At 39.3% G+C, this 18131-nt stretch overlaps 1 protein-coding gene across 3 annotated transcripts in view; it reads right to left on the bottom strand.

Annotated features, from left to right (window-relative positions):
• FYB1 (FYN binding protein 1) overlaps window positions 1–13623 on the bottom strand; it is a 49359-nt gene extending 35736 nt beyond the window's left edge. For all 3 annotated transcript variants that reach the window (XM_064642459.1, XM_064642458.1, XM_064642460.1), the window contains exon 1: window positions 5348–13623. The gene's annotated coding sequence lies outside the window, so the exon portion shown is untranslated. The remainder of the gene's footprint in view (window positions 1–5347) is intronic.
• Window positions 13624–18131: the final 4508 nt, after the last annotated feature.

Here is an 18131-nt window from a genome sequence, read left to right as displayed (position 1 = left end):
GTTTATATCTGGAATTGGGAACTGGACATATAATAAATGTAAAAAAAATTACTTTAAAATTAATATATACCTAAAAATTTGAGTGTCTGTGGTGAGAAGTACAGATTGTACTAGGACCTGGGTAATGTACCATATTAGGGTTATTCCTGCCAAGTCTTTGGAGAACTGCAAGTTCCTTAGTGAAAACAAAAATTATTCTGATTTGAGGGGGGTGTATGTGAGTTTTTCTTTCCATTCTCAGCAGTGTTCTTCCCTGCCGCTCCCCCCACCCTTGCTTTGTCCGTCTTTCTCTTCTCCATTTTGCATCTGAAAAACATGGCGCATATGTGGATGGAAAATGAAAATACGTGAAGCAAAATGGGAAGAAATTACAAACAATGCACCCAGATACTTTCAAAGATACTGAACTTTTCAGGGAAAAAAAAAAAGTTGAACAATTCCAAGTGGATAAAATGCAGCTTCATTCAGAAATAAATATTTGAATTGATCAGCCCTATTGAGTAACTTTCTGGACCAGTCTTTAATATGAACTGAAAACAAAAGCTCAATACATTTGAATTCAGCACAAGTAAAACCCAACATGGTGAAGGATGGGAGCAAAGGGAGTGAGCTGGTCCTGTTGTGCTGGGCTGGGGCTACCTTTGGGCTCCAGGGGCCTCCTGAAAGAGGGAGTCCTTTCCCAGTCCTTTCCCAGTGGTGGCAGGTGTGCAGCTATGGCAAATACACTGACATATCCAATTCACAACTTGTTTGAGTAGGATCTGGATTTGTGTGTGAGTTAAAATGTAAAACTAATAGCATAAAGCAGGAATGTTATTAATAGGAAGGGTTCTGAATAATTTGTTTGTAAACAAGGAAGTATTACTACAAAGCATAATAAACAGGTGTTTGAAAAAAATTTAAATATTGAGGAATGAACTGTGTCTTCAGTCAGTACAGTTCAGCATGTGTTCAGTGATTTTTTAAATTTCATTAACAAGAGCTTTTCAATTGGGCTTTTGCTCGTTTTGCCTTCCATTTGATTGTATCACATTACATAAATGGCCTGTCATGTTGGAGTAGTTGTACCTAAAGTTGTAACCTAAAGTTAACTTTCTCAGTCTTTCAACATTGCCAAGAAATTCAGTCTCTCCAAACTGCTTGTGTTGTTGTACAAATTACTCACATTTAATGCAGCCAGAACGAGACTGACATAATAAAATTTATACCCAGAGCACCACGTTGTTTCTTTTGCACATATAGAGAAGGGGGGAAGTGCACATTTACTATGGAAATTATCAGGTTTAAGCCATCCACTGCTGTTTGATGCATATGCACTCACACACACACACACACACACACAGAGAATTCCACTGCAGACATACACATATGTACCACTAATCATTTAAGATTTCTCCCAAAATACCTTGCAAAACACTGATTTTACCCCCTTAAACAGAAAGTTAAGCCAATAGAAAGGCAAGAGAGAATAATAAAGCCTTTTGTCTTTGATCTCTTTTGATTTTGAATTAATGCATGTTTTGGTTTTTTTTAAGTTCTGTAACAAAACTAAACCAGTAGAGATAATGTAATTTTACTTCATATCTGAAGTCTTCAGAGCTTGAACACCTATTTGGTCTCCCACAATGTTCAGCACGTAAAACTTTGAAAGCTGGGAATGCGGCCTTGAAGAAGTTTATTATTATATATATGGTTTCTGAGAAGTTTTTTACATCTTTTTAATAACAAAATTACATGAATTACATTCATACATGCTTTAAAATGCACTGAAACATTCACTACTGCCATGTTAGGATTGCAAATGGATTTTTTTAAATAAGTTTCTTCCCAACTCTGTGAACAAACCTTGTCCTTGTCATACATATTTGCAAGCTCTTCAAGACTAAAAAGCTGCTGGACATGTGGAAGGGTTTACAATCAGCAATAGACCCTCTTTCGTTTAGTTAAAATGAGTAGTAAATGGTAAAGGGAACACTAGGAGTCAGAAGAGAGTAAGAAACTTGGTGAAATCTTTCTGCTTCTCTTTAATGTACCTCACCGGTTTCTGCCTTCATAAGCTACATTATATTAGAGGCCATGTTGTGGATTCTAATGCACAACCTGACAGGCTAGATAGACAGATTGGGAACTGGGAAAAAGAGAAAATCTTTTTTTTGTGGCCCTGCTCATAGAGTAATCCCCGCAGTTCCTGTGTTTCCCTTCTCAGAAGTGACAGCAGTTACCTATTTCGTTATCACATACAGTAGGCTGTAAATCAAGAAATGGGAACTTGAACAGATTCTGAAGTGAGATTAAGTTCCCGCTACCCTTGCTCTCTAAAGTGCAAACTGCCTGTGCAGCAGAGGAGCCTCATGCAAGAAATATTTGGATTATTTTCTAACCTCTCTCTTTGTTCTCTAGCGGGAAATTCAGTGCAAAATATTTTTGGCTTTTCAGCTTCTGATATGAACTGGAAGCAGCACGTAAGGAGCACAGTAAGATTTGCTTTGATACAAGATGTTTGCATTATTCAAATGTGTTTGTTCAAATCTAGAGCAATCCCCAGTTTTTAGTTCCCATGCCACACATTCCTTTGTATACACAATGCTTTTCCAGCCTGCCACTGCCTTCAGTAGAGACTCGCACAGGTACCAAGATACACTTGTACAGAATTCTTTCACATTGAGATCTTAATTACACCTCAGTGTTAACAAGTGTAATTCTCCATAATTTACAAAATAACTGCTCATTTCTGTGCAGAAGTGCAGTGTAATGAGAACACAGAAAGTATGAAGGTTCCAACTACATTATTCCTGAATTTACTATGAATATTTCTGTCTCAACTAGAAGCTTGATTGAAAAATATTTGTTTTGCCTGGGAATACATATACTCTTATTATTTACTTTCCTGTCTTGGTGAAAGCAAAAGATCATTTCACTTCAACTTCCCCTGGAGGCTACTCTTTCTTCAAACAGCAACACTGGATCAGTGAATGGAATGGCAGATGTGTGTGTATAGGATTATTAATCAGGCAAATGAAATATATGTAACAGTTGACTGTACAAGGAATTGTGCAATTCTTCAAAATGCATGCAGATCTGATTTATAAAGGAAAAAACCCCCATCTGTTCACTTTTCAACTGTAACTTTTTCCTTTCTATTCCCCAATGATAAGATCAAAACAGGCCTTTAAAAAACCCATAGTCTTTCAGTAGAAGTAGACCTTGATGAGTTTGTTAGAGAGTAATGAAATAAAGATTATAAACCTATCCCTTTAAGAAGAAAAGTGTTTGTCCTCATGAATTCTGTGACAGTGAAATAACCAGAGAAACTGTTAACCAGTAAGGAAATTGAGGTCTAATCCACAGACACGATATATGGGATAAGGAACTGGACAGAAAAGACAAGGAAAATTACGTATGAAAGTTATAGAAAAATACAGACCTGAAAATTATTTTGCAACCTTATGGAGGCCTGATATAACTTCTACTGAACTTAATGAATTTGAGGCAATGTAGCTGCTTGTTTGGATGTTAGTGCTATTCTGAATTAGTGATAAATTATTGCTTGACTGTTTGCTTTTCCAGACAGAGAGGCTTCAGAATTACCATTATGCAACTTTGTTGTTTCCAGAAGAGTTAAATAATTTCCACACTGCTTTTCTTCCTCTTGAGTCTAACTGTAATTTCTAGTTAAAGAAGACTCACTCTAAGAGTAAGCGCAGCATTTGGAAAGTGGAGTTGAGGTTTTGCAATGCTCTGTACCTATGAATGTAGGTAGCAAAAATATGAAAAGAAGGCAGAAAAACAGAGTTTGCCCAAGCAAGACTTTCTCATACAATGGTTGGTATAAAGAGAAACCAGCCCTCATCCGACAGAGGCAGGCTATTCTGCTCCCTGGAGTTTTTATGAAAGGCAGATTGCTAGGGTGGAAAGGATAGAAATCTAAGGGATTCTCCACTGAGAGGCTTAGAGCCTCTATGTTACCCTGAAAATATTTCAAACATCCCCGTAGCACCAACAAGACAAAACCAGCTCATATGTGAGAATATGCAGTTGTCAAAATTACACAAGACAGTGTTCCAGCCTGATCACAGTGTATTCTGTATCTTTTCCATTGTGCATTGCTCTGCACCTTGGTACCTCTCTCTTGTCACTTTTACTCACCTTTTTAATCATGAGACTAACTACTCATATTGCAGGAACATAAACAGACATCTCCAGATGAGTTTGAGACCAGGACTAGTGAGGGCACAGGGCTGGATCAGAACAGCCAGATGACATCCCAGCTTAGTCCCAAACTACTGCTGTCACAGACTGTGCATGAGGTCTAAGCATCAATCTATGCATAATCATCTCTTCATCCTATGTCCTGATAAGCTCACCACAAAGTTTCTCCCTTATTGATTATTTTTGGTACCTATCTAAGTCAAAATCAGAAAAAAACTATCAATCATTGGCAACTCAGTCTTCAACAACAGAAACCTAGTGTTTTTAATTTTCCATAAAGAGCTTCCATCCAATAAAACCAGACTGTTTAATACCCCTTCTGAAAAACAATTACATTTTTGTAGCATGGCTTTGTATAAACACAGAACTACATTAAACTTAATAATTTTCTTTTTTTTAAAATAATTTTTCTCATATAGTTTCTTTATAAATTATTTATTTCAAAATAATTCAACTCTCAAGTGATCTGCCCAGAAATGTAACAAACAGATCTCTCTTCACTCAGAACCCTATTCATATACAGTGCATACAGTGACTTATGAATGTCTTATTTGACTGGTTATCCCACTAAGGTGGATGTAACAGCTCTAAGTTTCAAGGAAGAAAAACTCGGGTTCCTGTCACTGCAAAGTTCCTACCCTTATTTCTAGAATTTCAAAATCCCAGATGATTTTAAAGGAAATTTAATGCAGTTTTAAGGCATTGAGTACCATTTAGACTCATAGCTGGAAACAAAAATATTTTCCATGGCCAACTACTAACAAAGTACACAAAGTGATATCTCAGTCCAGAATATGGTATATTACAAAAATACCCCACCCACAAAGCAAGAAGGCATACATAATGCAAAAGGAATAACAAAAAAACAACTGCCTTTGAGTGATACCATTTATGCTATTATTCAAAATGCAAAGTTGACTTAAATTAGGACCACTCAGTAAAATTTCAGCAAACAAGACTTTGAGAGACGAAAGTATGTTTTGTCAGCTTAGCATCTTTTCAGCTCCTAAATGAATTCCAAGTAGAATCTACAAATAAATTTCCAGTTAATTAAATTACATGTAATATCTTGTACTGATTCTATTTCTTCTGGAACTTTGCACATTTATTTCGAAGACAAACATATACAACAGTTTACCTGGATATCCCAAAGGTCTCCAGTATTTTGATACAGGCAGAAAAACTGGCTCCCTCAATGTGACAATCCACGGGTGTTTCACCTTAACAGCCTGGTCCGTTCACTAAGAGGAGTTCTGCTTCTCTCAGAGGGTTTGCATAAGAATGTCGCTTGTGGTTTTCATTATCATGAACAGTAGAGAGAACTGCTCTCTTCAGGATATTAGGCAAGAAGTGGTGTAGGAAAAGGGAACTAAAGTGTGTTCAGACTGGTTGGCTGCTGCCATCAGCAGTATGCACCATGTGATATTCAAAAGTATTGCATTTTCCCCATATTGTGTAGTCCCGTGAAGCTCTATGGGTGCACACAAGCTTGAGTCTTTACAGAATAGCAGCTAAGGAAACGTGTGTGGCAATTACAGGCATAAAGACGGGGCTGACCTCAAGTCTAGTGTCCTGCTACCACTAAGAATCCTGCATACATTCCCACTCATCAGGTGTTGGCTGACATGTTTATTTGCTATGACCTATGCCAGTAGGATCTCGAGAGATTCCGCTTGCCAGTTTTTTAAAATTTCTGCAATGTGGAGATACATCTTTTTTAAAAACTATGACCATACATTTCTTCTGTCCTTCTGCAGAAGGGTGCTTGTTACACAAGTCAAAGAGTTGGAAGGATGATATAGAATGGGAAAGCCGACGTTGAGAAAATAAGCTTCACAAGAAATTCTAAACTTGTATTTGTGCTGAAGGTAAACCCAAACCACAAAGGCGGAACCCCCTACAAAATACAGCTCAGTGAAATTGCTGGAGCTCTGCACAGGGGTGAGATTGCAGAAGAAAACTGTGTGTCTGAATTAATTAAAGGCTGTTCTGCACAACCTTCTTAGTATTTTTGAAAGGATTTGGGTTGTCAAAGTAAAACATTGGAAGTGCATTATGTTTCCAGCTTTATTTTACTAAAACTTCTATCTTAGTATGTTCAGAAATTTATTAGAGTGTGGGATGGTACTTATTTGAGTTAAAGACACTGCTACGTGCCAAAGCTAACTGATTTTTTGGTTACATAACATAATGGGGTTTTTTTCGTAGTGGTAGAAATGCATTTCTTTATGCTATTCATTCTGCTAAACACTATATTTTATTTATAAAATAATATTTTTTTTGTGAAAATAAACAATCATCACAGATGATAAAGCATTTATTATTAATACTAGGGCAGATTAGACTTTGTGGCTTGCTATTATATCTGGCAGTCTTAAGACAGTTTGACTGTTTTAAGATGCTAACTGTAGCAATACAGTCATTTCGCATGGGTAAAAACCACTGCAAGTGTTTGCTCACAATATCAGCTCTAGACAAATCATGCAATGATCAAAGAACTAGCTCATTTCTGCAGCTCTGAATGCTAGACAGTTCCTTCTGTCTTCTCTTTTATCCAGTACACACAAATAAGTATAACCCTGACTGACAGAATGCTGCTGAGAACAAAAATTGCAAAAAACACAATGAAAATAACAGTTTATGCTGTGAAATTACTGTGAAAGTTGCCCATCTGCAATGCTCATATGCTTCATTTTACACTTGCAGGTGCAGCAGCTTCCTGAAACTTTTCTGGTTTTTTTCCACATGTTTCTTTGAAGGATGTTTGTGAGTGATATAGAGAAATTAGTTATTTTTAGGTGAAGAAAGAATATGAAGGAATTAATACTTTCAGGAACAGGACCCTCAAGCCTGAAAGCAATGTGAAGTTATTTTGCCTTTTTTATTTTTCACAAAAACAACAGCAGCAGCAACAAAATCACAAGATAATGTTCAAGCAAGACCAGAATATCGATAATGTTTTCTCATCTATAAACATACCATCTATAAACATGCCATACACTCTCTGTGTAGAACACAGCCACCATCTAAATCCCAGCACAGCAATGGTGTGTTATTGTTACAAGGCGCAAATTTTATGACTGTAACTTTAAATATGTTTTTTTATCAGACCATTTATTCAACTGTTTCCATGTACCTTTGGGAAAAGTGCCTGCTTTGGAATTAAATTTATCAAAAACCAAAGAAAGAAAAAAGGGAAGAAAAAGAGTCAGAACACTGGCCACTAGGGAAAAGTGTGGCCAGCAGATTGAGGAAGGTGATCTTCCCCTTCTTCTCAGCCTTAGTGAGGCCACATCTAGATTACTGTGTTCAGTTCTGGTCTCCAAGACAAGGAGGTACTGGAGTGGGTCCTGTGGAGGCCACAAAGATGATGAGGGGTCTGGAACATCTCTCTTAAGGGGAGAGACTGTGGGAGCTGGGCCTGTTTAGCCAAGACAAGACTAAGAGGATATCTCATTAATATGTATATCTCAAAGGTGGGTGCCAAAAGGATGGTGACAGACTCTTTTCAGTGGTGCCCAGCAATGGAACAAGGAGCAGTGGTCATAAACTAAAACACAAGAAGTTCCACCTCAACATGGAAGAAACATAGCATTGAGCAGAACACTGGAACAGCTGCCCAGGGAGGTTGTGGAGTCTCCCTCCCTGAAGACATTCAAAAGGCACCTGGAGCAGTTCCTGTGTCATCTGCTCTAAGTGACACTGCCCTGGCGGGGGGGTCAGACTAGATGATCTCCAGAGGTTCCTTCCAACCCTAAGGATCCTGTGACTCTGTGATTCTGTGAGTATCACTGAGTTTCTCTGCTATAAGTGCTAGTCCACCTTTTTGAGGTGCCTTGTTTTCATCTACTGATGTTGTCCCATGCACTGAAAGGGTTTGAAAAGTCAGGCACTTCCATCTGAACACCTCTGGCTTTCCAATTCAATGGTCACAAAGACTATCATAGTTGGAGTCTTGTTACCTTCACAGCTGTGTCAATACTGCTGCTGGAGTTGGTGTAAACTGAAGTGACATGATACACACATACACAAAAAATCTTTTTCTTTTCATATTGTTTTTAACCTACTTCATTTCACTGACCTTAAGTATATTACATGATCCTAGATCAGGTGAGACGGCATAACAGAATTAGTGGTGAGTGAGCATGAGAGAAGAAAAAGGCAGAAATGATTGGCTGGAGCAGATAATCTTTAAACCAGGTATATATGGGGAAGAAGGTAGAGGGAAGTATGTGGGAGACCACCTTTAGACGGGTACATTAATATCATTAAAGCAAACTTGAAAATCTTCTTTGTAAGGTGGAATAATGTTGTTCTATAATATAACAATGCACGCAAATACGTGGAATATTGATAAGAGAAAGTCAATGCTAGGAACATTTTTCAGTGCAATTTTGCTTCCTGCCTCCTCCTCTCTCTCACAAGGCTTTTGCCTCCTGGTGAAAGACTGGACACAACAGCAAAAATGACATATTTCTCCATTGATAATCTGTATACATACTTGTACTGAAAAAGCTACAGAGTACCTGCTTTCATGCTGCTGCTGGGAGTAATATTTTGAGTACATACACCTTGTCAGAAGGCAAGTCAAAGAGTCTGAAGTCCTGCCTTACAACGCTGTGCCACTCCCCAGGGTCAGGAAATCTGGGGAGAAGTACCTCCTCACCATGGCAGTGATCCTTTTACAGCATCACTTTGAAAAGTAACTGATTTTCAGTAAAAACTTGATGTTCCTGAACACTGTCAGGATCTTCTGCCTGCAATTGCTACAGCACGCGATGAGAACCAAAGTTTCTGGCAGTGTCAGGCTGCATTATCTTTGTGTCTGCAGGCAGGCCTAGACTTCCTGAAAAATGTGCTGCGGCATTTCCATTGTATTGTAAAAAAATTGAAGGTAGTTTTAGCACTTCTGACTGAAATTTGATGTGGTCATGTGTGAATTAACTGCATTCCCTTGTGTCTGTCATGCTTATGGGAACAAACGGCCTTTCCAGATGCTGTTTGGGGACAACTGACATGCAGGATTCCCTGTCTCCTCAAGTTAATGCTATGGATCTATCAAATAGTTGAAAATCAGTAGAGACTGGGGTAGAGATGAAGGATGGAGGAGCAGGGAAGGGCTACTGGGAGCTGAGCACCAGCAGTTTGTGTGGGGAAAGGATCTCTGGCAGCTGGGGACAGTCTGCCCTTGTGAGGTTGTGGTCCCTCAGCCCCCCTCCCCTGTGCCCCTCAGGAATGGCCATGCCTGTGCCCTGCCTTCCCCCACCATCGGCTCACTGGGCCCTGACTGTGCCCCCTCGCTGAGACTCACCCTGTCGGGGAGGGACCCAGGGCTGGCTGGAGCCCTTGCAAGCCTGAGAGCATGGGCGTGGCTCAGCAGCGCCCTGGCACCAGGGAGAGGAGAAGAGAGAGAGTCTAAACTGGGGGAAGGAGATATTAGGCAGTAAGAGTGGAAGGAAACTTTCTCAAGGAAGTTGCTTCAGTTTCCTCCCCATATACCCTCATGTAAGTGGTTGGGCAGGGGATTATCTGCTGGTTCCCCCTCGGCATCCCCCCCAGCTGCTGGTATCAGGAGGAAGAGGAAGTGCAAAAGCAAGAGGAACAGACATGTTTAGAGTATTGGACCTTTCGACTAGTCACAGAAGTGGTCAAACCTCAGAATTTCTCTCATGTAGACAATCTCACATTCTCTATTGTTGATTTTCTTGTATGAGCAACACATTTTCAAGGATTGTCAGACATAGAGTTAGGTGTCTAGAAAAACATTCAATCTAGAATGTTAAAGTTTAATTAAAAATAAATGCAGCCCTTTATAAGATTTCTTAGTTTTGTATAATTCCAGACACCAGTAATAAAGACAGTGATGTGGCCTAAATAACAACGAAGAGGATGCTCCCCCAGCATAAGCATTTCAAAACATAAAGTAACTTCAGCAGCAGTTTTAATCAAAGACAATAAAGTTTAAAAATGAAAACACAGTTTAATCCAAACAGCTTTAAGAAGAATGGTTCAAAAAAAAAAATTCCTAAGGCTTTCTGCCTGGTATTTGCATAATGCCTGACATCCTTTTCTACGTCCCTACCCTTTAGCCTTTTAAAAAACTTTATTTTGACTATCAGTGAATTCTGATCCCTGATCCTTAGCAGGTGGTAGCAAGTTGGTAATAAAAACCTTCTTTAAAGTGACTAATTAGCCTGTGATATAAACCCATAAACAAAAGAAAGTGTAAGTCAGGTTAAATAAGAATGCATTCATCTGTGCCTCTGTCAATCACAGCAGAGACCCATGATCAGTTTTCCATCTGCTGGAAGTCATTTCGGTAAAGCCAGCTTAGGCAGAGAGTGTACACAAAGTCTTACTAGTATACAGAGTTTCTTTCAAAAAGAACATTTCTTTCTTCCTGCCCTACTCTCATGTCTTTTTCCAAGGCTCTTCTGCTAACCTCACCTTTCCTCTTTTTATCCAGTATTCGGAATGTGCTACCTGGGAAATGAGAGATAAGTGGGCCGTGTGTCCCCCATTCTGTCACACACTGTGAGACGAATTGCACCTGCAGTTTGGTGGATCTCACCTCGTAACTATGAGGGAAGCGAACCTCTCCACGCAGCTCTGGGTAGAAACAGCATGTGTGTTTTTCCTGTGGTGCCCTTCCCTGTTTTCTGCACAACAGTGACCTCCAGTGGAGAAGTCACTCCCGACACAAATCACAGCCTTCCAACATAATTTAGGCAAGCAGAGACTTCTGGAAGCAATTTTGTCCAACTAATCAAAATCAAATAAAAATAGTGGGACTGTAAATGGTTGTTTATTTTCAAGCTGCATTTGGCAACAGCAAAAGTTCTGTGTTCAACATATTTACGTGTTTAGAGCACTGGCTCTAAACAAACCTTTTGTGAAAGTAGCAAGACACCTGAATCATGCCAGGAGTGTGTTTGCTGTACAAATTCTAAAGTAGGGTTTTGTAAACAAAAGGTTCCACCTATATTTGGGTTCCTTAAATACAAGTTAAAAATATTACCTCCAAATGTAGCTAAACACACCACAGTCCTCCTTGAACTATACTGACGATTCAGACAGACAAAAATCCCTTTATCTTTTTAGTGACAAAGTCCTGCTGAATCAAAATAAAACAACACAACTGCTTTCTGAAAAGTCTAATTAGAAGGTGCTGCCCATTCCCATTTCTTGCTCAATGTCACATTAATACTTGACTGTGGAATTCCTTTAGATACACAAAATAATTTGTCAGGTTGGCCTTAAAAGAAGCCATCTTCTCTTTCTTAATTTTGAATTTTGAGGCACATACAAACCAGTTTACATGATGGAGCTAAAAAAAAAGGATTCTGCATCCCCCCAAAAGCAGGAAGTCAGATGCAAATAATTGATTTGAAAACTATTAGAAATAAATTTAAAATTTTGCTGTCACATCCATAGCATCTATAGTGCTAAATCTTATGCATCCATGTAATAAAAAGAAAATTAATAGAGCTCTGTACTTGCCATAGTCATGATATTTCTGTCTCCACAAGTCTGCTGAAGAGGATGTCCTGGACTGAAGTCAAAGATGTTCTTTGCCCTTTGATGTTAATGTCCCTTTCTGCAAAAGTATATGCAATGTAACCAGATTTTATAGGAAAACTTGTCAGCAAATTCTTGTTTTGCAGGACGACTGCAGAAGAATACAACTGGTCTAAACAAGTATGCTTACCTCAAGGCTATGAGACCTAAGTGACCTTCAAATGGCTTTTTTTGAAGCTACACTGCACTCCTGTGAAGCACAGATGATAACGAGTGCATTTTATTTATTCCTTTTATGACTTCAAAGATTGTTATGAAAATCAGGTCTGTGCTGCTGACAAAATTATATAGCTATGTTTTCAGTAATCTTCAACTCAACTAAAAAGGTAAATATATGTTTGTTTTGTCTTTCCTACTCAGGGTTCCTGAATTTTCATGTATTTAGACTCCCTTATCAACCTCGTGCATGTTTCCTTCTGGCTCAGACTTTCACAGATGTTTAAAATCTGAAGTAATTTTATACCTCTAATAAACTGAACTATATTTCTATTAATTATTTTTTAATTATTCATGTCTCCGTAACTGACACTACCAGAAACATAGAGTTGTCCTGGTCTGCCAGGATATTGGAATTCTGCAGTGCTGCAGACTTCCTATGCACAAAAATTGAAGGAATAAAGGGCATATGGCCATAACTATATTGAGCTGGATCTAGAAAAAAACCAAAAACTAAACCAAAGGGCTTAAGAAAAGAGGTAAAGGAAGGAAGGAGTGAAATTTAGCTGACATTTCAGACAAAAGTAATACAACTAACTTGATCCATCTAGACTTAAACAGAATATTTTGTACAATGTCCTTTGTTGAAATTTAAGTGATGGGAACAGGGAGAGGATGTGACCTGTCAGAAGGACTGCAAGGTAAATAAGGAGATCACTAAAGAAACATCATTTTAGCACTGAGAAGGGAATTACTGACTTTTACTGGGATTACTTGCAGTGTTCTGCAAGTAGATAGGCATTGGTCATGGGACTAATCCTGTCTGATCCATTACCTGGATCATGAGTGTGGTTCAAGAGCTGGGCCTATAGCAATGTTATCTGAATGGTTCTACTCTTCCTGGGGACAATCAAGTCATTATACAGGAAGGATAAGAAGAGTTTTTGTATAGAAGTGATAGAAGTCAACCAAAGTTTAACAATAAAGTCATATACTTAGGGCTAAAAAAAAGATTTTTTGCTTTGTGCCAGGGAGATAATGAGTCACTAACAGGACATGCCCATGTGAAAAGAGTGTATAATTCGAGTGCACATTAGGCCAATGATGTTTGAGAGATGCAGGGAAAGAATTTGTGCAGAGCACTCAGTTAGAGTCTCATGTGCTGTTCTGGTCAACTATGTTGAGTGATCATGAATTTAAACTGACACAAGTAAAAGTGAAGTCTTCTATTACGACTAGAAGGAGTTCCTGGCTTCTGAAAGGACATTGAAAGAGCTTACCTTGGGTACCTTAAGAAAGTGGAGATGAGTGGTTTTGAAAAGGTTTGCAAGTATCAGAGAAAAATGATTATTTATACAAAAAATATAGGATTGAAATCAAATGGGTATAAATAGGTTAGGAGTAAATTTAGAGCTGAATTTATATTCAGTTTTAGTCGTTTGTATTCAGGAATGATCTTTCAAAAAGAGTAGAGGAGGAAGTAGATCAGTAAGGCTTCCACATGCTACATGAGCAATTTATGAAAGAGACTTAATCACAGTAGAGGGAGAATTATGCTATTAGAAAAAAAATCTGTTTATCAGATAGAGAACAGTAACTGTGCTAATTGTGTGGAAAGATGCTTGGTGCCATGTCTATTCACACTGAGTGTTAAATCTTAGACTGTGGTGGGTTTCCCTACACCTACTCCTGGAAAAGCTGGTAGCCCATGGCTTGGACAAGTGTACCCTCTCCTGGATTAGGAGCTGGCTGGAGGGTCGGGCCCAGAGAGTGCTGGTGAATGGAGCTGCATCCAGCTGGCGGCCGGTCACCAGTGGTGTTCCCCAGGGGTCAGTGTTGGGCCCAGTCCTGTTTAACATCTTTATTGATGATTTAGATGAGGGGATTGAGTGTATCATCAGCAAATTTGCTGATGACACTAAATTGGGAGGGAGTGTCGACCTGCTGGAAGGCAGGAGGGCTCTGCAGAGGGATCTGGATAGACTGGAGAGATGGGCTGATTCCAATGGGATGAAGTTCAATAAAGCCAAGTGCCGGGTCCTGCACTTTGGCCACAACAACCCCATGCAGCGCTACAGGCTGGGCACAGAGTGGCTGGAGAGCAGCCAGGCAGAAAGGGACCTGGGGGTACTAATTGACAGGAAGCTCAACATGAGCCAACAGTGTGCCCAGGTGGCCAAGAAGGCCAATGGGATCTTGTCCTGTATCAAAAATAGCGTGGCCAGCAGGAGCAGGGAAGTGATCCTTCCCCTGTACTCTGCGTTGGTGAGGCCACACCTTGAGTATTGTGTTCAGTTCTGGGCCCCTCAGTTCAGAAAGGATATTGAGGTGCTGGAGCGGGTCCAGAGAAGAGCAACAAGGCTGGTGAAGGGACTGGAGCATAAGTCCTATGGGGAGAGGCTGAGGGAGCTGGGGTTGTTTAGCCTGGAGAAGAGGAGGCTCAGAGGTGACCTCATCACCGTCTATAACTACCTGAAGGGAAGTTCTAGCCAGGTGGGGGTTGGTCTCTTCTCTCAGGCACTCAGCAATAGGACAAGGGGGCACGGGCTTAAGCTGCGCCAGGGGAAATTTAAGTTGGATATCAGGAGAAAATTCTTTACAGAGAGAGTGATCAGGCACTGGAATGGGCTGCCCAGAGAGGTGGTGGATTCACCATCCCTGGAGATTTTTAAACGCAGATTGGACGTGGCACTGAGTGCCATGATCTAGTAAATGGACTGGATTTGGACCAAGGGTTGGACTCGATGATCTCGGAGGTCTTTTCCAACCCAATCGATTCTATGATTCTATGATTCTATGATTCTATCCTCTGCATTTTTTTAAGCAGGAATGTTTTTGTGTCCGGCTCCTTAGGAATCACTCTATCTGCTAGGAATTTCCTCATACCTGATAGCTCTGCTCTTGATGAAGATTTCTGCTATTCTCACTGTGAAATATTAACATTGGATCTCCCACCAAAAGCAGCTTTATTGCAGGTTCACAATGTCTTAAAGAGCCCAAGTATTAGGTCTGAGGCTTTCTGAAATGTCCCAGGAGGACTGAAGGGTTGCTAGGCGCATGTATGCTGCATCCATTGAAAAAATCCTGTGTTTGCACTTGGGAACATGAACCACTGGAAGCCTATTAGTTAGGTGGAAAACTGTTGCCACTCCCATGGTCTGAAAGGAACTGTTAATGGTGGGGGGGAGGCCTTTTCTGTTCTGCCTTTCTAGCATAGGGTGTCAGCACACTTTAACTTTTTGAATTTTCTCCTACCATAGGAACCTGGGAAACAGTTCTCTCTCCTTCGTTCTTTCATAATGTTTGATCTTGGTACTCAGAGTCTTTAGAGCCACTTGTGGTGGGTGGGAGGCAGATAAACAAAGTTCTACTGGATTTTTCTAGGCCTGGACTGCCAAAATGGAGGGGATCAATCTCACTGATCTGATGGCTTTTACTATTGCTGTATTTCCAAACCACTCAGCCCTCATATACCTTTGTTATTGACTGTTTCCTTAAACCTTGCTTCCATGTAGCTTTTCTGAGGTCTAGTAGTATAGCTAAGTTAATATGTATATCTTTTGCTCAACAGGGACATTAATTTCCTTTTTTTCCTCAACTTAGCTGCCTTTTCAAATGAAACCTGTTTGAGAGCTATCCTTCCTCCCCACCTCAAACAAATTTTCCAGTAATTGTCTGCTAGGTTCAAAAATAATTGAGGGAGTTTCACAGGTAGGTGCAATGGCAATACAATTGGATCAGCCTTGTTTCCTTTGGAAGTTCTGCTAAAAATATAGGTGGTAGTATAACAGTTCCTCTATCTCTTTGTAATGTGCCTCTGATTTCATATAATAATCTTTAACTCATTGACATAGTCAAGATAAAAGTTGGACTATTCAGCAAATGTTGGGAGAAGCAAGAGTAATAACTAGCAAAACTGCGTGTCTTCATAAACAGGCTGGTGATTCATGGTGTGAATTAGATGTAAAATGTAAAATCCACAAGGGCGTTTTGCTGAAGATAAAAATTCTCCCAGATTCTTCGCTAATATACCATCCATCAGTGGATGTCATATACATTTTTCTGATACTCATGCTGGATTTGAATTCTTGAAAACATACCACAAAGAATTATGAAAAAAACATTGATAAAGGGACACCATTATGCCAGCGATGGAGGAAAGATGCTCTAATGAGAGCCACAGGCAAATAAAAGGTTGACCACAGCCAGTGTATCAGTTTATGACTGTTAATACATTTATTGGTGTATTACTCTGTTTTGATTACCAATCATTGAAGCTGCAGGTACTTCTGTCATGCCATTCCACTGCTCTTGGGTATCTAGCTGGACAGCAGAAACTGTGATTGGTGGAATTTGTTTGAAATCCATTATTTTTTTCTAAAAAAGAAGAAAGAATAGTGAAGCAGTGATAGAAGGTAGTAGCCACAACATATATACTTGTTAAAATTTAAGAGAAATTGCAGTCTTATGGCTCACTGAGAGCATGACTTCACTGTGTTTCAAATATGACTGTAATCTGAAATGGTTCTAATGAAGAACCATCTGGACAATCCTGTGCCATGTGCTCTGGGATGGACCTGCTTGAGCAGTGAGGTCGGATCAGAAGACCCACTGTGATCCCTTCCAACCTGACCCACTCTGTGGTTCTGTAATTCTGTGAAGCATGATTAGTGATTGTGTGATTTTCAGAAAACTGAACTATCAGACTTCTGCTTGAAGAGTGAGTGCTCCACATGGCTGAAGCCATGTAAATATCAGAAGGCAAAGTTAGGTTATTGCTTTTTCAGAGTTTTTACTATGCCATACCACAGGAAACATATGTGAATATGCATGTGTCATGAATAATTATCATGGTGTTTGCTGTCATGGCTGAACAGGAATATGTTAGTGATACAGTACAGGAATAAAATTAAGCTGTTTATGAGATTTTTTTTTTAATTATTATTTTTAATTTTTTTTAATAACTGGATCAAGAAAAGACTGACTTCATACCCTATCTTTAAGAAAATAGCACTGACCTAGGGAAGGTCCAGGAGTAGGGAAACACAGAGAAATATGATATTTTCCAGAATACTTTCCGATCCTGCAAAAATTGATGCCTCAGAGACTTCCTAAGTGATCATGATTGCCTACGTGTTGAAGAACCTTCCATTATTTTCTCTTGAAGTTTTAAAATGCATATTTACTTTTGGTATGCCCATTGTGCGAAGGAGTAGTCTTCTTTGTCACTTGCTATTTTATTTAATTTACTCCACTTTTTATACCTGTCTTCATTATATTGCTCTTGATTTTCCAACTCTTTTCTCAATCTTCTCTTTTCCACTTTATGGAATAAGTAGCTCTGATAGCCTGGAAATGTGATTAATTCCTTTTTTTTTAATTCCCTTATGTATGGCTAGATGGCCCATGAGTGTTGTTAAGCCTTGCTGGCCATGCTTCAGGCTGCAGTAAAATATTAGATGTAGCCGAACTGTACTGAAGCTGAGAAAGGGGAGGCATACAAGAAATCTTCTATTATATATTTTTTGTGCAAGTTGAGGCCATATGGTAAGAATTCTCATCAAGGACTTTCGGCGGGAAAACATTCAACATCTTTTCCCTATCTTGCCACCTGTTTTCTTCTTGTGACTTGGGCAACACGTTAAGCAAAAAACCCAAACTCTTCTTCCCAGGCATGTCACATCCAACAGCACACAAGCTTCTTGTTTTCAGCAGGTGAAGAAATTTATCTAAGCTAAAAGTTCTGAAACTGCTAGAACACTAGCTTTGTTAGATTTAAGTATTCTATTTATCAAGGAAGAGAATTCAGTTTCCCAAACTGTCTTAATATTTTTTTTCTGTAAAATACACCTTTTCCCCTCTCTCTGAAATATAAACTTTTTGACGGGAAGTCTGACTGGACATGAAATCTCTTTTTTTAGGAATTGCATTTTTAGTCTGTTCTTATCCAGAAATCCATTCTAATCTTGAGTTCTATAGTATAAAATTACTTATCAAGATATTTAAATACAAATCTAACTGTTCTTGAATTTGATACAAGGTGGCTGATCAGCTGTATCAAAGAACAGATTTAAATGAAAGATGTAAGTGGACTTACCCAGCACTTCATCAACTGTCTCTGAAATGCTCCAAGTATTTTCTGATCATTTACTATAAACTTCAATAACACATTTAAAGAAGCTGCTTAC

Source organism: Pseudopipra pipra, chromosome Z, assembly GCF_036250125.1.
Source record: "Pseudopipra pipra isolate bDixPip1 chromosome Z, bDixPip1.hap1, whole genome shotgun sequence".
NCBI lineage: Eukaryota > Metazoa > Chordata > Aves > Passeriformes > Pipridae > Pseudopipra > Pseudopipra pipra.
Note: the sequence above shows the minus strand (reverse complement) of the source record. Positions and strands in the feature narration are given on the sequence as shown.